We start from the raw sequence: 20590 nt of genomic DNA on the forward strand, positions 1-20590 counted from the left end.
CAGCTGTTATTGCATTCTAGTGCAGCGCCATGGTACAGTTTTTCTACAGTGCGCAGAGCTCCCCTGAAGGAGTATTGTTCTGCCACAATAAACCCTTTTTAATATACAAGAGCCTAGCACCCTTGGGGGTCACTGTTTCACTTGGCGCAGTGTTTACCATGGTCATTCGTCCTGCTGTGGCTCAGTCTGTAAGAATGAGGCAAAACCAGAAATCACACAAAACTGCAAACACTAGTTTCAGTGGGAAACTAACATGTTTTGTTGTCACAGTGGACACTGTATGTGGGGCTTTCTTGAAAATTATAACATTTTAAAAGTTTTCTTGAGGAATTATCAAATCAAACTTTTTCACACTTTCCTGATCAGTGAATAGCAGTTGCAGTGATAGCTCCAGACCAGGAATGTAGGGCCATATGATCAAGAACTGCGATAACAACTTCGCCCAGGTGTGATGTCCTGCACACCAGAACCTGGGCTTCAATGGGAATTCACAAGGGCATATTATCAAGCCCATTATCGCCGCTTCAGCAGCAGTTTCCTGCCGATAAAGTGGCAATAATGTTATCGCTGTTCTTGATAATATGGCCCTTAATATTCAAAAAGTAGTGGCAGCTGGGAAAAGATGCCGGGGGAGGAGGACGCGGAGTGTAGGGTATTGTCACCGGAAGTCCCTGGAAGAAGTGAGATGGAAGCCAGAAGGCAAGGAGCTTTGGTTTCTGGAAGCTCATCCACAAAGGACTGAGTCCAAGGCGGGTGCTGTTAGAAAGCTGATGTCTCTAGGTGTAGAAACCCAGTGTGGCCCAGACCATGAATGTTTCATTTTCTGAGCTACCTTATGAGTGGAGTGGGAGTAAAGAACTTCTTGAACAAAGCAGCAAGTTTTGAACTTACTGCTACTGAGGAAAAGGGTTCTTAGTATGAGGGAATAATTGCGCTCCACTGGATAATTGGCCAGGTAGCTAATCTGGGTCTATTAGTGTGGTGCTACTAGGAAAGGGGTGACCCTAATAACCCCTTGTCAATGTTATGCTATGCATACATTTACAATTCATACCACAAAACCTGTGCACACACATAAGTATCAACAACAAGTAATATGTTCGTAAGGGCTTTAGAAGAAAAACAGAGAAGGGCAGTTGAAGGTTGTTGAACGTGTTGCTTTTAATGCCCCAGCCGACACGTGTTTCATTGGAGTGCGATACACTCCAAATCTTCAGGGCTAAATCCAAATGGATAGATCCAGTCAATTTCCCACAACTGGTGACAATTCCAACCCAGTCAGGGTGTCGGTGGATTGTTCAGCCGGTTATGGCCAAAGGAGTCAATTTGGAAGCACTGTCGCATGAAAATTCCCCACGTCGTCGAAGGTCGAAAGGAAAATATAAAAAAGGAACTGTAACATAAGGCGTTTGACTCGTGGCGATGTACCCATCGCCACGAGTCAAATGCCTTATTCGCCGCGGGACAGACCGAGTGACTACAGATTTGAACTCAGCTCCGATTCTGGATGCAGTTCTATCAAAGGGATTTCAACCCATACAATACCGCTTTACTTTTTTGTAGAATCAACCAAGTGACTCAGCGTATATTAAACTCCACATATCAATCTTTGAAGATTAGCAATCTTGGAAGATACACTATCGTCTGTCCCAGCCTATAATCGGCGTAGCTACCTTTTACTTTTAGAGCTACAGTTTTATATTTTCCTTTCGGCCTTCGACGACGTGGGGAATATTCATGCGACAGTGCTTCCAAATTGACTCCTCTGGCCATAACCGGCTGAACAATCCACCAACACCCTGACTGGGTTGGAATTGTCACCAGTTGTGGGAGATTGACTGGATCTATCCATTAGGATTTAGCCCTGAAGATTTGGAGTGTATCGCACTCCAATGAAACGCGTGTCCGCTGGCGCATTAAAAGCAACACGTTCAACAACATTCAACTTCCCTTCTCTGTTTTTCTTCTAAAGCCCTTACGAACATATTACTTGTTGTTGAGACTTATGCGTGTGCACCGGTTTTGTGGTAAGTTTTGAACATACGCCGACCTTCAATGGGGAACAGGCTAAGGTAGAGCAGAACCTGGCTGCTATGGTCACAGTGGAACATGCTGGCGATGAGGTGGTCTGCAATGGAGAGCCCTTGGATGGGGCTTGGTGGACCAGGTGCACGCCTGCAGGAAGGGAGTTCCCCTAACGACTTCTGCACAGTACCAGCGGTTAAACTTTTGTCTTGAAGTTAGTTACAGAAATTTAAGAGGTTGGGGCAAGTCTGTGTTGGAAGGACACCCTAAAGAGCTCGGGACGACCAGTGCAGACAGCGTGGTGGCCCTGCGGTATATGAGCCATCACCTGGGATTGACCACCAGTAGAGACGGTCAAGGCTCCATTGACAGCCGGTCAGCAGTTTTCCCATCTCTCATAAAACGTATAGTTCTGTCAATTTATGCACAAACCCCCCTCAGCCAAGCCGCGAATGACTCCCTGCGTTTGTGATTCTCTTGGGTCTGCGAACGGAGCACTGCGTCTGCCCCGGCGTGAGAGAACAACGTCTCAGGCTTTTTTCTGAACTTAATCTTAGAAAGAGCTTCTTTTTTCACGGTCTTTCGGATGGAGAGCTAGTACCACCATCCATTCTTGTTTTTCCTGTGTAGTTTACTTTGCGAAAGATGATTGGTTTGAAGGGTGAATGTGCTGTGAAAGAGTGATGATGTCCAGGTTTGTTTCAGAGAGGTGAGCTGGTGATTTAGTGTCTGATTGCTGCTTTTGGAGAACCAGGAGATTCTGAACTGCTCAGGTTGGTGGGGGTTTGTTAGGTCGGAGGTAAACCACAGTAGATTCTGCTGTTACTTGTAAAAAGTGATTAAGACCCTGCTCTTCTGCAGTTAGAACAATGGGGCAGATTTACAAGAAACTGACGCATATGTAGAGATGTGTCAGTTTCCCTGCGCCTCCATACGAAACCCTTGCGCCACCATGGATGAGCTGTATTTACAATACGGCGCACAATGGTGCAAGGATTGACAGAAGCATCAGAAATTCTGACACATCTGTTGGCACAAAAGTGACGCATTGCTGGAGTTCCCATGAAAGGGATGCATCTCTAGCAATGCGCCACAACAGAGAGGTGAGTCCCCTTCAAAGATCCCTGCATCATTCCTTTCGCCTGCTTTGAGCAGGCGTAGGGATTTTGATGCAGTGAAGGCGTAGAGCGACACAGTGAAATTATGTAAATTTTGCTGCGTCAGTTCTACATGGCTTTTTGCATGGGAACGCCCACCCTGCATACATTGTACCTGACGTAGGTATAATGTGGTGCAGGGCTTTAAAAGGTGACACATCTTCCTGGATGCGTCATGTTGTAAATTGGCCGCAACGTGGCACATTGTTTATGCCGCCGCAGTATCACAAAAAGTGACGCAACAGTAAAGTGTCACAAGGGTCTTGTAAATCTGCCCCTAAGTTGACATCCCAGACAGGACTTGTTTTTAGGCCAGTTTTATATGGCGCAAACTCGACCTACAGGTATTGGAGCACTTTACATGAGCACCAGTTACATTACCAGTGGCGGCCACTAGGGAACAGAAGTTGTGGTGGGAGAGGGGTTCAGGGATGGGGTGCAAAAAAAAATATGACTTCCCAGCTGTTCACCGCCTCTTCTCTCTTCTCTTCTGATCCTGACTCCCGGCAGCACACAGGTTCCCAGACTTCCCTAAACCGATCACAACACTGCTATCATGCTGGTAATAGTATTACCAAAATGACAGCAGCGTCGTGATTGGTCTGAGCTGCCTGGTTTGTCGCTCCGATAGTGCCTGGGAGCTTGGGGCTGTTCTCCACCTGGCTGTGTAACACAACCAGGTGGAGAAATGTTACGTGTGAATGTCAGTTTGGTTAGCCCAAGACGCCTGGCCAGACCAAAAAAGCATTTAAGGTGCCCGCCACCCCTCTGCCCCACCCCACCCCACCCCACCCCACCCCACCCCACCCTGGACTGGCTCCACTGAAACATTACGGGATAACATTGTGTGTTTATCATTTTATGTTTCCTTTTTGCGCCGCTTAACAACCTGGGTCCCCACTGTCGAAGTCGGCAGCTCTGACCTTTATGCCACATCCGCTTGTGATTTAGATTCACTGATGCCAGCTCGATAGGGAATATGCTTTCTATCCATGGTGAACTCGTTATTGCCTTGTATCTCTAAACAGCTACCGCAGCTGTTGCGATGCCCACATGAACACAGTTTCTTGGTTTCTCGGAGTCCTCTCAACAGCCGTCTGTGTCCCCTGCTTTCCTTTCCTGTATTAGTCTGCCACCTGGTGGACAGTTATATATTTACACCTTTTAATCACGATGCCATTGGCTTCTTATTACCACCGTGAAGGAGTAACTAGCAGAAGCGTCTCTGAAGCAATCACTGGCAAAGCCAATAGGTCCCTCCTGTCTATAGTGTTTCCCAACACTGGTAGGGGTGGTTTGGTGTAGGCAGAGGGGCTAGGGTAGTCTGCCAGTGTGCCCTGGGCAGGGAAGGTTCTAGTGTTTGAGGGGCCCTGGACAGAGAGGGAATGTGCAAGGCCCCTCTAATTTGCAAATGCGCGACAACCCAGTAAATGACATCTCAGGAAGGGTCATCAATTTACAATTATTCCACCGTCATTTTGATGCAACTTTGCAAGAAGCAACTTTTCTGTTGTAGATATAAGTAAAACCGTGAAAACATAAATAATAACCCTAGTAACATATATGTTCGAACTTTTTAAAGTAGAAATGCATTATTTTAGTCACAGTAGGAGGAAATGTTTAGCTTAGGCTTACCCAAAACTTATATCTTTAATGAAATCTTAACAAATTATTTCCAGATGAATGATGTTTCTCATATAGCCAGTAAGAGATAAGGTTAGTGGGAACAGAAGAGCTTTGAGCAAGAAAGATGTGAAATAAAATAGCAATTGAAAATAGATTAACTCAAGTCGTTGTAAAATACCAGAAGCTATCAGAATATGACCTGTAAGCTAAAAGGGTATAATGTCATCACACCTTCTGCAGCTTTAAAAGTTCTGATACTAATTATCAGTATACGCCGAGGCGGTTCCTTCAAGCATTTCCTATTGTAAATTAGCACAAGGCCATTTTAATTAACAGTTTTGAGATATAGCTCCTTTCACCTACATACAGTGATTCTGCACACATGGAAAGCCCACGTCCAAATATAAGTCAATGGTGCTGCCAGCCTAGGTCCCTACCCCACCCGTTTCCTTTGGCCTTACAGGGCTGCACTGTGCAGGGGAGGGAGATCAGACTTCCAGGTTGCCACCCGGCCAGTATTTTACCAGTATGGCTCGCATGTTCATGTCTAAACAGAACTGGCATTTCTTTGATACAAACAAGAATTGAATCTATCAGCATAGGTATCACCTATACATTTAAAATCGTCAAAACCAAGAAAAGCCTCTTCTCTGCTTGTGTTTGACCCTGTAGAAATAATGATTCCAGGTTATATTCGAACTACAATCTGCTGCCACATCCACCTTACAACATTCCTATGTAATAGTCTTGTCAAAGTTTCCTTCAACAAACGTACACGAATATATGACAACATACTGGCAGAACACACCCCTACACGCCAGGCCTCGCAGAACTGAGCCATGGCTGGGAGTCAGCCCCTAACTTCTGAAAGGGAAGATCTGGTACCACCATCACCCACCCTATACCTATGCCCCCCCTTCATAGCATGGAGGTCAACTTTCCATTTTCACTTCTCAGGACCCTTAACACACTTGTGGTTTCACCAAGAAGTTGTTTGCATGAGGATTACTAAAGCTGGCTGAGCTCCATCTGGGGCTTTCTTACCACTACACTGCGTTCTAAATGAGGCCCGTTACATTTTGAACACATTAAAGCATGTGCTATGATTAGTAAGTTATGTGTCTTGAAAAACCAGTCCAGTGTTGCACTTATGATTCTTCTTGACCAAATTATTTGATCTGGGACAAATCATGCTCTCCGTTGACCTTGTTTCTACTTCTTTGCCATTACCTCATGGTTGGCCGGTCACCATAGTTATGTTATGTTATTTATTTTCTTCTATAGCGCACGGCTACTCCGAAGAGCATCCCGGCGCTTTGGCGAAGAGAACTTGATACAGAGTAACAACACAACAACTAAAAACTGAAAGAAAAAAAGACCAAAAGAGAAACCCTATGCAGAAAAAAGGCAAGTTTTTAATTCCTTCCTAAAAGCAAGGAGGCTATTTGCCCTTCGTAAAGACAAAGGTAGCTCATTCTAGCCCGGCGAAGCCAGATACCGGAAAGCCCGGCCTCCAATTCTGGAACGCTTGATGGCAGGCACAGCCACTTTAGCCAAAGAAGCAGATCGCAGAGCCCTGCTAGGCAGGTAGAGAGAGAAGCGTTTCCCGGTGTACTTCGGGCCAATACCGTGAAGGGCTTTAAAAACCAAAGTTAGGCTTTTAAATAAGATTCTCTTAGAGATGGGCGGCCAATGCAAAGCTTTAAGTAACTCGGCAGCACTGGCCCGTCTCGGGAGCCCAAAAATGGCTCGAGCCGCAGAGTTTTGCACCACTTGCAGGTGGGTCAAAACATATTTGGGTAGACCCAAATAGAGGGCGTTCGCATAATCCAAACGCGACCATATTAGAGCCTGCACAATGGTTTTTTTGTGGTGAAGTGACAGCAAAGGAAGGAATTTTTTAAGCATCCTGAGAATGCCAAAACATTTCCCAGAAAGCCCGATGATATGGGGCCTGAAGGATAGGTCACAGTCAATCAGAATTCCAAGATTTTTCGCCTTGTCAGAGGCACTGTCCGGGGGAAACATATCCTGTGGCCACCAGGTCTTCCAGCTGGGATCGGGAGTACAGCCGAAAAAAAGCAGCTCCGATTTATCGGAGTTGCATTTAAGGCCATGACACCGGAACCACTCGAAGACAGCATCAAGACAGTCTCTAATCCGTGTGCCGTCGAAGATCCCACCTCTGTCACATGTGAACAGAAGCTGGGTATCGTCAGCATAGGATATGATCTGGGCGCCAAAAGATTCCGCAACCACCGCCAGAGGTGCCATGAAGATGTTAAACAGCATGGGGCTAAGAATGGAACCCTGGGGTACCCCCACCTCTAGCGGCGGCATATCAGCAGAATAAGGGGCCGCCCAGATCATTTGCCGGCGGCCGGTCAAAAAAGATTTAAACCAGCTCAACACCGTCCCCTGAAGGCCAATTTCCCAGAGTCTTAAAAGGAGGGCTTCGTGGGGCACGGTTCGAACGCCGCCGACAAATCAAGCATAACCAACATGGCCTTACCTCCAGAATCTAACACCTCCCTAATGGCGTCGGTGACCTCGAGAAGGGCAGTCTCCGTGCTAAAATTAGCACGGAAGCCAGATTGAGACATGTGAAGAAGGTCGTTCTCCTCGATAAAATTGGAGATCGACCAATGTACATGCTTCTCGGTTACTTTCGCCAGCGCCGGGAGGAGAGAGATCGGCCTGTAGTTTGCATGAATAAGAGGGTCAAGATTTGGCTTTTTGATCAGCGGTAGTATCAAAGCACATTTCCAGGCCTGAGGGACCACACCAGTGGACAGGGAGGAATTAAGAAGTGGGTTCAGTAAGGTGTTAAGCACTGACGCCACTCTCCCCAGACACTTCGCTGGACAAGGGTCCAGCGGCGAACCAGACTTCAATTGGGACAGAAGGTCAAAAGAAGTAGTAAGGGACATAGGAGGGAATTCACAAAAAAAGGACCATTGTCATCCAAAGAAGGCAGGGACGACAGACAACTAACGCCCATCGAGGGGCAGGCAGGAGGGAAAGAAACCTGAATGGACTTAATCTTATCAACAAAGAACTCGGCTAGTTGATTTATCCAAGCCTCTGAATGCGTGTGAGAAGGAGTGTTTAGGGAAGGAGAGATAAAATCCTTTACGATTCTGAAAATCTCTCTACTAGCGTTATCGGCCTCGTCTATTCTACGTTCCAAATACGCCTTTTTCCCGACCCAGATTTGCCTGTGGTAAGATCTTGTCGCCATTCTATATCGCAGTCTCTCGGCAGGATCATAGGCTCGTCGCCAGGCCCTTTCCACCTTCTTACACTCCTGACGTAAGGCCTTCAGATGGTGGGTAAACCATGGGGCAGAGCTGCGTCTCTCAGTGGATTTAGTCCTCTTCTCGGGAGCCAGCACCTCCAATCTGGCCGTAAACCAATTCTGGAAGAGAAAAAGATTCTCTTCCAAATTGCCAGAAAGTTGGCAAGGGAAATTAAAGAGGGCTTCAGATAACATATCAGCAGAGATCAAGTGAAAAGGCCGAGAGGTCCTCATGATGTCTTTTAGAGGCCTCATCCGAGATGTAGCAGTAGAAGGCAGCACAAAGTTAATAAAAAAATGGTCGGACCAGAGAACCGGCTGCGGAGGAGACACATTTAGTGGTCTAGTAGAAAAGACCTGGTCCAGGGTGTGACCTTTGTTATGAGTCGGCCCCTGAACAAAAGGTACCAATCCTAACGGAGCCGTTATATCAACAAGTTTTAAAACCTCTGGGTCTAAATTGTTATCCATGTGTAAATTAAAATCACCTAGTAGGATACACTGCTCTGATCTAAGACACGGCACAGAGAGTGCCGCTTGGAGGTCATCAAAAAAAGAGCCAAGAGGCCCCGGCGTTCTGTAGAGAAGGATCCCAGTACAGGCTTGTGAGGGAGAAAGGTGAAGGATAAAACCTAAAGACTCACAGCCCTGAATATTATTTACAGGAAAGGTCGTGCAGGGAAAGCGATTGTCCACGATCAAAGCCACACCTCCTCCTCTACCAGTCACTCTGTCCCTCCTAAAGATATTATAATTAGGAGGTAGGGCATTAGCCAAATCTGGGGCAGAGCCTTCCCCCAGCCAGGTCTCAATGAGGAATAGGCAAGATGTATTCGATTCCCTCAAGAGATTCCAAATGTTAAGGGAGTGACAACTCAGTGATCTGGTATTGAGAAGGAGACAGTGGTAGTGGAGCGGAGGAATATCCGACAAGGGACCCCGCAGATCTGGAAGACGCCAACCACACTCCGTGCATCCCTTCCTGAGAGCCCGACCACCCGGGAAAACATGATGACAAGAGCCATGTACACCATGCAGGGAAAAGAGGTCATCCGAGGAATAGGAGAGCATACTTACTAGAGCAGCGGTTAGCGGCGAAGATGGTCCTGCCGTCTCGCCCCGGCCGCCTCCGAGGCGCTGACGGGCGCAGACGGGCAGGACTCTGGCACGACTCCGGCACAGCGAAGGCACACCCGCTGCACGGTAAAGTGCAGGTTTAAATAGGGCCCCCACGTGTGAGCCGCCACCACAAGGACACACAAGGTGGCGCCCGAAAAGCGTCAATAGCCCCTCCCAAGATGGCGCCCGACCTCGGACACCAAAACTACTCCCCCAGAACCGGACCCGCCAAAGCAGCGGTGCAAATACCTTTTATATGCAGGTAAGGGGCCAGTGAACGAAAGATTTCCGGTTGGGGCCTTCTCGTTGGTGGTTGTTTCATACTCAGGGGTCAGGGCCTTATTTTCAACAAAGCAACGCAGTGTACTGCTGCAAAACATTTGTCTGTGCTGCGCTGTCTCGGTTTCGGAGCAGAGGGATACGTCATATTTATGCAAGGGGGCAGAGGAGGTGGGATAGCGGCCTCTTAGACAGGGGGCTGGGGAGGACGGACAGCGGCCTCCTATACTTTATGACTATCCCACTATATAAAAAAAGTCTTCCTGATTCGTACCTTTGGAATTAATTTAATTTATGAGTTATATAGATATAATTACTTCCAAAGGTCCGGACATAGAAAGACGCTCTTATTGTGACATATCCTTAAAGCAGAAATTCCCTTGCAGATCCTGCTGATGCAGAAACAGGGTCGTATTACATAAATTGCCCTGGGGGCGCAGAAACAGGGCTGTATTACATAAAGTGCCCTGGGGCGCAGAAACAGGGCTGTATTACATAAAGTGCCCTGTCGGCGCAGAAACAGGGCTGTATTACATAAAGTGCCCCGGGGGCACAGAAACAGGGTCGTATTGCATAAAGTGCCCTGGGGGCGCAGAAACAGGGCTGTATTACATAAAGTGCCCTGTCGGCGCAGAAACAGGGCTGTATTACATAAAGTGCCCTGGGGGCGCAGAAACAGGGTCGTATTACATAAAGCGCCCCGGGGGCACAGAAACAGGGTCGTATTACATAAAGTGCCCTGGGGCGCAGAAACAGGGCTGTATTACGTAAAGTGCCCTGGGGGCGCAGAAACAGGGTCGTTTTACATAAAGTGCCCTGGGGGTGCAGAAACAGGGCTGTATTACATAAAGTGCCCTGGGGGCGCAGAAACAGGGTCATATTACATAAAGTGCCCTGTCGGCGCAGAAACAGGGCTGTATTACATAAAGTGCCCTGGGGGCGCAGAAACAGGGTCGTATTACATAAAGTGCCCTGTCGGCGCAGAAACAGGGCTGTATTACATAAAGTGCCCTGGGGGCGTAGAAACAGGGTCGTATTACATAAAGTGCCCTGTCGGCGCAGAAACAGGGCTGTATTACATAAAGTGCCCTGGGGGCGCAGAAACAGGGTCGTATTACATAAAGCGCCCTGGGGGCGCAGAAACAGGGTAGTATTACATAAAGTGCCCTGTCGGCGCAGAAACAGGGCTGTATTACATAAAGTAACCTGGGGGCGCAGAAACAGGGTCGTATTACATAAAGCGCCCTGGGGGCGCAGAAACAGGATCGTATTACATAAAGTGCCCTGTCGGCGCAGAAACAGGGTCGTATTACATAAAGTGCCCTGTCGGCGCAGAAACAGGGCTGTATTACATAAAGTGCCCTGGGGGCGCAGAAACAGGGTCGTTTTACATAAAGTGCCCTGTCAGCGCAGAAACAGGGCTGTATTACATAAAGTGCCCTGGGGGCGCAGAAACAGGGTCGTATTACATAAAGCGCCCTGGGGGCGCAGAAACAGGGTCGTATTACATAAAGTGCCCTGGGGGCCCAGAAACAGGGTCGTATTACATAAAGTGCCCTGGGGGCGCAGAAACAGGGTTGTATTACATAAAGTGCCCTGGGGGCGCAGAAACAGGGTTGTATTACATAAAGTGCCTTGGGGGCGCAGAAACAGGGCTGTATTACATAAAGTGCCCTGGGGCGCAGAAACAGGGTCGTATTACATAAAGTGCCCTGGGGGCGCAGAAACAGGGTCGTATTACATAAAGTGCCCCGGGGCGCAGAAACAGGGTCATATTACATAAAGTGCCCTGGGGTGCAGAAACAGGGCTGTATTACATAAAGCGCCCTGGGGGCGCAGAAACAGGGTTGTATTACATAAAGTGCCCTGGGGGCGCAGAAACAGGGTCGTATTACAGTGCCCTGGGGGCGCAGAAACAGGGTCGTATTACATAAAGTGCCCTGGGGGCGCAGAAACAGGGTCGTATTACATAAAGTGCCTGGGGGGCGCAGAAACAGGGTCGTATTACATAAAGTGCCCTCGGGGCGCAGAAACAGGGCTGTATTACATAAAGTGCCCTGGGGGCGCAGAAACAGGGTCGTATTACATAAAGTGCCCTGGGGGCGCAGAAACAGGGTCGTATTACATAAAGTGCCCCGGGGCGCAGAAACAGGGTCGTATTACATAAAGTGCCCTGGGGTGCAGAAACAGGGCTGTATTACATAAAGTGCCCTGGGGGCGCAGAAACAGGGTCGTATTACATAAAGTGCCCTGGGGGCGCAGAAACAGGGTCGTATTACATAAAGTGCCCTGGGGGCGCAGAAACAGGGTCGTATTACATAAAGTGCCCTCGGGGCGCAGAAACAGGGCTGTATTACATAAAGTGCCCTGGGGGCGCAGAAACAGGGTCGTATTACATAAAGTGCCCTGAGGGCGCAGAAACAGGGTCGTATTACATAAAGTGCCCTGGGAGCACAGAAACAGGGTCGTATTACATAAAGTGCCGTGGGGCGCAGAAACAGGGTCCTATTACATAAAGTGCCCTGGCGGCGCAGAAACAGGGCTGTATTACATAAAGTGCCCTGGGGGTGCAGAAACAGGGTCGTATTACATAAAGTGCCCTGGGGGTGCAGAAACAGGGTCGTACTACATAAAGTGCCCTGGGGGTGCAGAAACAGGGCTGTATTACATAAAGTGCCCTGGGGGTGCAGAAACAGGGTCGTATTACATAAAGTGCCCTAGGGGTGCAGAAACAGGGTTGTATTACATAAAGTGCCCTGGGGGTGCAGAAACAGGGACGTATTACATAAAGTATCTCTCGTGCATGGAAAGAAGTCGCTGGTTATGTCAAAAGTATTCAGTTGAAAAGCAAAAAACGCAGCTTCCGAATGACCTTATCAGTTTTGGCTCAGACCTGTGGGACACACCCGACAGCATCAACCGAGAGCCTGCCTCTGAAGAGAGAGGGGTGCAGGCCGCTATCGTGCATTAAAGCCACACTGGGGGTGCACTGGGCAATGCCAGTGTGGGTACTGTGCATGCCATTCACGCAAGTCCTGCCTGGACACCAGAAAAATTTGCTTCTAAGCACTCTGGCTGTAGGCCACTTTTAATTGCTGCTTAATAATGGGGGGGGGTGTCTGCCTCTGAGCACCCCTTAATAACAGGGGAGAGTCTGCCTCTGAGCACCCCTTAATAACAGGGTAGAGTCTTCCTCTGAGCACCCTTAATAACAGGGGAGAGTCTTCCTCTGAGCACCCTTAATAACAGGGGAGAGTCTGCCTCTCAACACCCCTTAATAACAGGGGAGAGTCTGCCTCTGAGCACCCCTTAATAACAGGGGAGAGTCTGCCTCTGAGCACCCCTTAATAACACGGGAGAGTCTGCCTCTCAGCACCCCTTAATAACGGGGAGAGTCTACCTCTGAGCACCCCTTAATAACGGGAGAGTCTACCTCTGAGCACCCCTTAATAATGGGGCAGAGTCAGCCTCTGAGCACCCCTTAATAACAGGGGAGAGTCTTCCTCTGAGCACCCCTTAATAACAGGGGAGAGTCAGCCTCTGAGCACCCCTTAATAACAGAGGAGAGTCTGCCTCTGAGCATCCCTTAATAACAGGGGAGAGTCTTCCTCTGAGCACCCTTAATAACAGGGGAGAGTCTGCCTCTGAGCACCCCTTAATAACAGGGGAGAGTCTTCCTCTGAGCACCCCTTAATAACAGGGGAGAGTCTGCCTCTGAGCACCCCTTAATAACGGGGAGAGTCTACCTCTGAGCACCCCTTAATAACAGGGGAGAGTCTTCCTCTGAGCACCCCTTAATAACAGGGGAGAGTCTTCCTCTGAGCACCCTTAATAACAGGAGAGAGTCTACCTCTGAGCACCCCTTAATAACAGGGGAGAGTCTGCCTCAGAGCACCCCTTAATAACGGGGAGAGTCTACCTCTGAGCACCCCTTAATAACAGGGGAGAGTCTGCCTCTGAGCACCCCTTAATAACAGGGGAGAGTCTTCCTCTGAGCACCCTTAATAACAGGGGAGAGTCTACCTCTGAGCACCCCTTAATAACAGGGGAGAGTCTACCTCTGAGCACCCCTTAATAACAGGGGAGAGTCTGCCTCTGAGCACCCCTTAATAACAGGGGAGAGTCTTCCTCTGAGCACCCTTAATAACAGGGGTGAGTCTACCTCTGAGCACGCCTAATAACAGGGGAGAGTCTGCCTCTGAGCACCCCTTAATAACAGGGGAGAGTCTGCCTCTGAGCACCCCTTAATAACGGGGAGAGTCTACCTCTGAGCACCACTTAATAACAGGGGAGAGTCTACCTCTGAGCACCCCTTAATAACAGGGGAGAGTCAGCCTCTGAGCACCCCTTAATAACAGGGGAGAGTCTTCCTCTGAGCACCCCTTAATAACAGGGGAGAGTCTACCTCTGAGCACCCCTTAATAACAGGGGAGAGTCTGCCTCTGAGCACCCCTTAATAACAGGGGAGAGTCTTCCTCTGAGCACCCTTAATAACAGGGGAGAGTCTGCCTCTGAGCACCCCTTAATAACGGGGAGAGTCTACCTCTGAGCACCCCTTAATAACAGGGGAGAGTCTTCCTCTGAGCACCCCTTAATAACGGGGAGAGTCTACCTCTGAGCACCCCTTAATAACAGGGGAGAGTCTTCCTCTGAGCACCCTTAATAACAGGGGAGAGTCTGCCTCTGAGCACCCCTTAATAACGGGGAGAGTCTACCTCTGAGCACCCCTTAATAACAGGGGAGAGTCTTCCTCTGAGCACCCCTTAATAACAGGGAAGAGTCTACCTCTGAGCACCCCTTAATAACAGGGGAGAGTCTTCCTCTGAGCACCCTTAATACCAGGGGAGAGTCTGCCTCTGAGCACCCCTTAATAACGGGGAGAGTCTGCCTCTGAGCACCCCTTAATAACGGGGAGTGTCTACCTCTGAGCACCCCTTAATAACAGGGGAGAGTCTTCCTCTGAGCACCCTTAATACCAGGGGAGAGTCTGCCTCTGAGCACCCCTTAATAATGGGGCAGAGTCAGCCTCTGAGCACCCCTTAATAACAGGGGAGAGTCTTCCTCTGAGCACCCCTTAATAACAGGGGAGAGTCTTCCTCTGAGCACCCTTAATAACAGGGGAGAGTCTGCCTCTGAGCACCCCTTAATAACAGGGGAGAGTCTTCCTCTGAGCACCCCTTAATAATGGGGCAGAGTCAGCCTCTGAGCACCCCTTAATAACAGGGGAGAGTCTTCCTCTGAGCACCCTTAATAACAGGGGAGAGTCTGCCTCTGAGCACCCCTTAATAACGGGGAGAGTCTACCTCTGAGCACCCCTTAATAACAGGGGAGAGTCTTCCTCTGAGCACCCTAATACCAGGGGAGAGTCTGCCTCTGAGCACCCCTTAATAACGGGGAGAGTCTACCTCTGAGCACCCCTTAATAACAGGGGAGAGTCTTCCTCTGAGCACCCCTTAATAATGGGGCAGAGTCAGCCTCTGAGCACCCCTTAATAACAGGGGAGAGTCTTCCTCTGAGCACCCCTTAATAACAGGGGAGAGTCTTCCTCTGAGCACCCTTAATAACAGGGGAGAGTCTGCCTCTGAGCACCCCTTAATAACAGGGGAGAGTCTTCCTCTGAGCACCCCTTAATAACAGGGGAGAGTCTTCCTCTGAGCACCCCTTAATAACAGGGGAGAGTCTTCCTCTGAGCACCCTTAATAACAGGGGAGAGTCTGCCTCTGAGCACCCCTTAATAACAGGGGAGAGTCTTCCTCTGAGCACCCCTTAATAACAGGGGAGAGTCTTCCTCTGAGCACCCCTTAATAACAGGGGAGAGTCTTCCTCTGAGCACCCCTTAATAATGGGGCAGAGTCAGCCTCTGAGCACCCCTTAATAACAGGGGAGAGTCTTCCTCTGAGCACCCCTTAATAACAGGGGAGAGTCTTCCTCTGAGCACCCTTAATAACAGGGGAGAGTCTGCCTCTGAGCACCCCTTAATAACAGGGGAGAGTCTTCCTCTGAGCACCCCTTAATAACAGGGGAGAGTCTTCCTCTGAGCACCCCTTAATAACAGGGGAGAGTCTTCCTCTGAGCACCCCTTAATAACAGGGGAGAGTCTGCCTCTCAGCACCCCTTAATAACGGGGTTAGTCTGCCTCTGAGCACCCCTTAATAACGGGGGAGAGTCTGCCTCTGAGCACGCCTTAATAACGGGGGAGAGACTGCCTTTGAGCACCCCTTAATAACCGGAGAGAGTCTGCCTCTCAGCACCCCTTAATAACGGGGAGAGTCTACCTCTGAGCACCCCTTAATAACGGGGAGAGTCTGCCTCTGAGCACCCCTTAATAACAGGGGAGAGTCTGCCTCTGAGCACCCTTTAATAACGGGGAGAGTCTGCCTCTGAGCACCCTTTAATAACGGGGAGAGTCTGCCTCTGAGCACCCCTTAATAACGGGGTAGAGGCTTCCTCTCAGCACCCCTTAATAACGGGGAGAGTCTGCCTTTGAGCACCCCTTAATAACGGGGAGAGTCTACCTCTGAGCACCCCTTAATAACGGGGAGAGTCTGCCTCTGAGCACCCCTTAATAACAGGGAGTGTCTGCCTCTGAGCACCCTTTAATAACGGGGAGAGTCTGCCTCTGAGCACCCCTTAATAACAGGGGAGAGTCTGCCTCTCAGCACCCCTTAATAATGGGGCAGAGTTAGCCTCTGAGCACCCCTTAATAATGGAGGTTAGTCTGCCTCTCAGCACCCCTTAATAACGGGGTTAGTCTGCCTCTGAGCACCCCTTAATAATGGGGGAGAGACTGCCTTTGAGCACCCCTTAATAACCGGAGAGAGTCTGCCTCTCAGCACCCCTTAATAACGGGGGAGAGTCTGCCTCTCAGCACCCCTTAATAACGGGGGTTAGTCTGCCTTTGAGCACCCCTAATAACAGGGAGTGTCTGCGTCTGAGCACCCCTTAATAACGGGGGTTAGTCTGCCTCTGAGCACCCCTTAATAACGGGGGTTAGTCTGCCTCTGAGCACCCCTTAATAACGGTGGGTAGTCTGCCTTTGATCACCCCTTAATAACAAGGGAGAGTCTGCCTCTGAGCCCCCCTTGATAACGGGGGAGAGTCTGCCTTTGAGAACCCCCTAATAACAGGGAGAGTCTGCCTCTGAGCACCCCTTAATAACGGGGGTTACTCTGCCTGTGAGCACCCCCTAATAACGGGGTTAGTCTGCCTCTGAGCACCCCTTAATAACGGGGGAGAGTCTGCCTTTGAGCACCCCTTAATAACGGGGGTTAGTCTGCCTCTGAGCACCCCGTAATAATGGGGGAGAGTCTGCCTTTGAGCACCCCTTAATAACGGGGCAGAGTCTGCCTCTGAGCACCCCTTAATAACAGGGTTAGTCTGCCTCTGAGCACCCCTTAATAACGGGGGAGAGTCTGCCTCTCAGCACCCCTTAATAACGGGGGTTAGTCTGCCTCTGACAACCCCTTAATAACGGAGGTTAGTCTGCCTCTGAGCACCCCTTAATAACGGGGGTTAGTCTGCCTCTGATCACCCCTTAATAATGGGGGAGAGTCTGCCTTTGAGCACCCCTTAATAACGGGGGAGAGTCTGCTTTTGAGCACCCCTATTAACGGGGAATAGTCTGCCTCTCAGCACCCCTTAATAATGGGGGAGAGTCTGCCTTTGAGCACCCCTTAATAACGGGGGAGAGTCTGCTTTTGAGCACCCCTAATAACGGGGAGTGTCTGCCTCTGAGCACCCCTTAATAACGGGGGTTAGTCTGCCTTTGAGCACCCCTTAATAAAAGGGAGAGTCTGCCTCTGAGCACCCCTTAATAAAAGGGAGAGTCTGCCTCTGAGCACCCCTTAATAACGGGGGTTACTCTGACTCTGAGCACCCCCTAATAACGGGGTTAGTCTGCCTCTGAGCACCCCTTAATAACGGGGGAGAGTCTGCCTTTGAGCACCCCTTAATAACGGGGTTAGTCAGCCTCTGAGCACCCCTTAATAACGGGGGTTAGTCTGCTTTGAGCACCCCTTAATAACAGGGGAGAGTCTGCCTTTGAGCACCCCTTAATAACGGGGGAGAGTCTGCCTCTGAGCACGCCTTAATAACGGGGAGAGTCTGCCTCTCAGCACCCCTTAATAACGGGGAGAGTCTACCTCTGAGCACCCCTTAATAACGGGGGAGGGTCTGCCTCTCAGCACCCCTTAATAACGGGGGAGAGTCTGCCTCTGAGCACCCCTTAATAACGGGGGTTACTCTGACTCTGAGCACCCCCTAATAACGGGGTTAGTCTGCCTCTGAGCACCCCTTAATAACGGGGGAGAGTCTGCCTTTGAGCACCCCTTAATAACGGGGTTAGTCTGCCTCTGAGCAGCCCTTAATAACGGGGGTTAGTCTGCTTTGAGCACCCCTTAATAACAGGGGAGAGTCTGCCTTTGAGCACCCCTTAATAACGGGGGAGAGTCTGCCTCTGAGCACGCCTTAATAACGGGGAGAGTCTGCCTCTCAGCACCTCTTAATAACGGGGAGAGTCTACCTCTGAGCACCCCTTAATAACGGGGGAGGGTCTGCCTCTCAGCACCCCTTAATAACGGGGAGAGTCTGCCTCTCAGCACCCCTTAATAACGGGGGTTTGTCTGTCTCTGAGCACCCCTTAATAACGGGGGAGAGTCTGACTTTGAGCACCCCTTAATAAAGGGGGAGAGTCTGCCTCTCAGCACCCCTTAATAACGGGGTTAGTCTGCCTCTGAGCACCCCTTAATAACGGGGTTAGTCTGCCTCTGAGCACCCCTTAATAAGGGGGGAGAGTCTGCCTCTCAGCACCCCTTAATAACGAGGGTTAGTCTGCCTCTGAGCACCCCTTAATAACGGGGGAGAGTCTGCCTCTGAGCACCCCTTAATAACGGGGAAGAGTCTGCCTTTGAGCACCCCTTAATAACGGGGGAGAGTCTACCACTCAGCACCCCTTAATAATGGGGTTAGTCTGCCTCTTAGCACCCAATAATAATGGGGGTAAGTCTGCCTCTCAGCACCCCTTAATAACGGGGTTTGTCTGCCTCTGAGCACCCCTTAATAACAGGGTTAGTTGCCTCTGAGCACCCCTTAATAACAGGGTTAGTTGTCTCTGAGCACCCCTGAATAACGGTGGGTAGTCTGCCTCTGATCACCCCTTAATAACGGGGGTTACTCTGCCTTTGAGCACCCCTTAATAACGGGGGTTAGTCTGCCTCTGAGCACCCCTTAATAACGGGGGTTTGTCTGCGTCTGAGAACCCCTTAATAACGGGGTTAGTTTGCCTCTGAGCACCCCTTAATAACGGGGTTAGTCTGCCTCTGAGCACCCCTTAATAACGGGGGTTAGTCTGCCTCTGAGCACCCCTTAATAACGGTGGGTAGTCTGCCTTTGATCACCCCTTAATAACAAGGGAGAGTCTGCCTCTGAGCCCCCCTTGATAACGGGGGAGAGTCTGCCTCTCAGCACCCCTTAATAACGGGGGAGAGTCTGCCTCTCAGCACCCCTTAATAATGCGGGAGTGTCTGCCTCTGAGCACCCCTTAATAACGGGGGTTAGTCTGCCTCTGAGCACCCCTTATTAATGGGGGAGAGTCTGCCTCTGAGCACCCCTTAATAACGGGGAAGAGTCTGCCTTTGAGCACCCCTTAATAACAGGGAGAGTCTGCCTCTCAGCACTCCTTAATAACGGGGTTAGTCTGCCTCTTAGCACCCCTTAATAATGGGGGAAAGTTTGCCTCTGAGCACCCCTTAATAACGGGGTTAGTCTGCATCTGAGCACCCCTTAATAATGGGGTTAGTCTGCCTCTTAGCACCCAATAATAATGGGGGTAAGTCTGCCTCTCAGCACCCCTTAATAACGGGGGTTAGTCTGCCTCTGAGCACCCCTTAATAACGGGGTTAGTCTGCCTCTTAGCACCCAATAATAATGGGGGTAAGTCTGCCTCTCAGCACCCCTTAATAACGGGGGTTAGTCTGCCTCTGAGAACCCCTTAATAACGGGGTTTGTCTGCCTCTGAGCACCCCTTAATAACAGGGTTAGTTGCCTCTGAGCACCCCTTAATAACAGGGTTAGTTGCCTCTGAGCACCCCTTAATAACGGGGAAGAGTCTGCCTTTGAGCACCCCTTAATAACGGGGGAGAGTCTGCCTCTCAGCACCCCTTAATAATGGGGGAGAGTATGCCTCTCAGCACCCCTTAAGAACAGGGAAGAGTCTGCCTCTGAGCACCCCTTAATAACGGGGGTTAGTCTGCCTCTCAGCACCCCTTAATAACGGGGGAGAGTCTGCCTCTGATCACCCCTTAATAACGGGGGAGAGTCTGCCTTTGAGCACCACTTAATAACGGGGAGGGTCTGCCTTTGAGCACCCCTTAATAACGGGGGAGAGTCTGCCTCTGAGAACCCCTTAATAACGGGGTTAGTCTGCCTCTGAGCACCCCTTAATAACGGGGGTTAGTCTGCCTCTGATCACCCCTTAATAACAAGGGAGAGTCTGCCTCTGAGCACCCCTTAATAACGGGGGTTAGTCTGCCTCTCAGCACCCCTTAATAACGGGGGAGAGTCTGCCTCTGATCACCCCTTAATAACGGGGGAGAGTCTGCCTCTCAGCACCCCTTAATAATGGGGGAGAGTATGCCTCTGAGCACCACTTAATAACGGGGAGGGTCTGCCTTTGAGCACCCCTTAATAACGGGGGAGAGTCTGCCTCTCAGCACCCCTTGATAACGGGGGATAGTCTGCCTCTCAGCACCCCTTAATAACGGGGGAGAGTCTGCCTCTGAGCACCCCTTAATAGCGGGGAATAGTCTGCCTCTCAGCACCCCTTAATAATGGGGGAGAGTCTGCCTTCGAGCACCCCTTAATAACGGGGGAGAGTCTGCTTTTGAGCACCCCTAATAACGGGGAATAGTCTGCCTCTCAGCACCTCTTAATAATGGGGGAGAGTCTGCCTTTGAGCACCCCTTAATAACAGGGGAGAGTCTGCCTCTGAGTACCCCTTAATAACTGGGGTTAGTCTGCCTCTGAGCACCCCTTAATAACGGGGGTTAGTCTGCCTCTGAGCACCACTTAATAACGGGGAGGGTCTGCC

The sequence above is a fragment of the Lissotriton vulgaris genome, chromosome 12 (genome assembly GCF_964263255.1).
Source record: "Lissotriton vulgaris chromosome 12, aLisVul1.2, whole genome shotgun sequence".
Lineage (NCBI taxonomy): Eukaryota > Metazoa > Chordata > Amphibia > Caudata > Salamandridae > Lissotriton > Lissotriton vulgaris.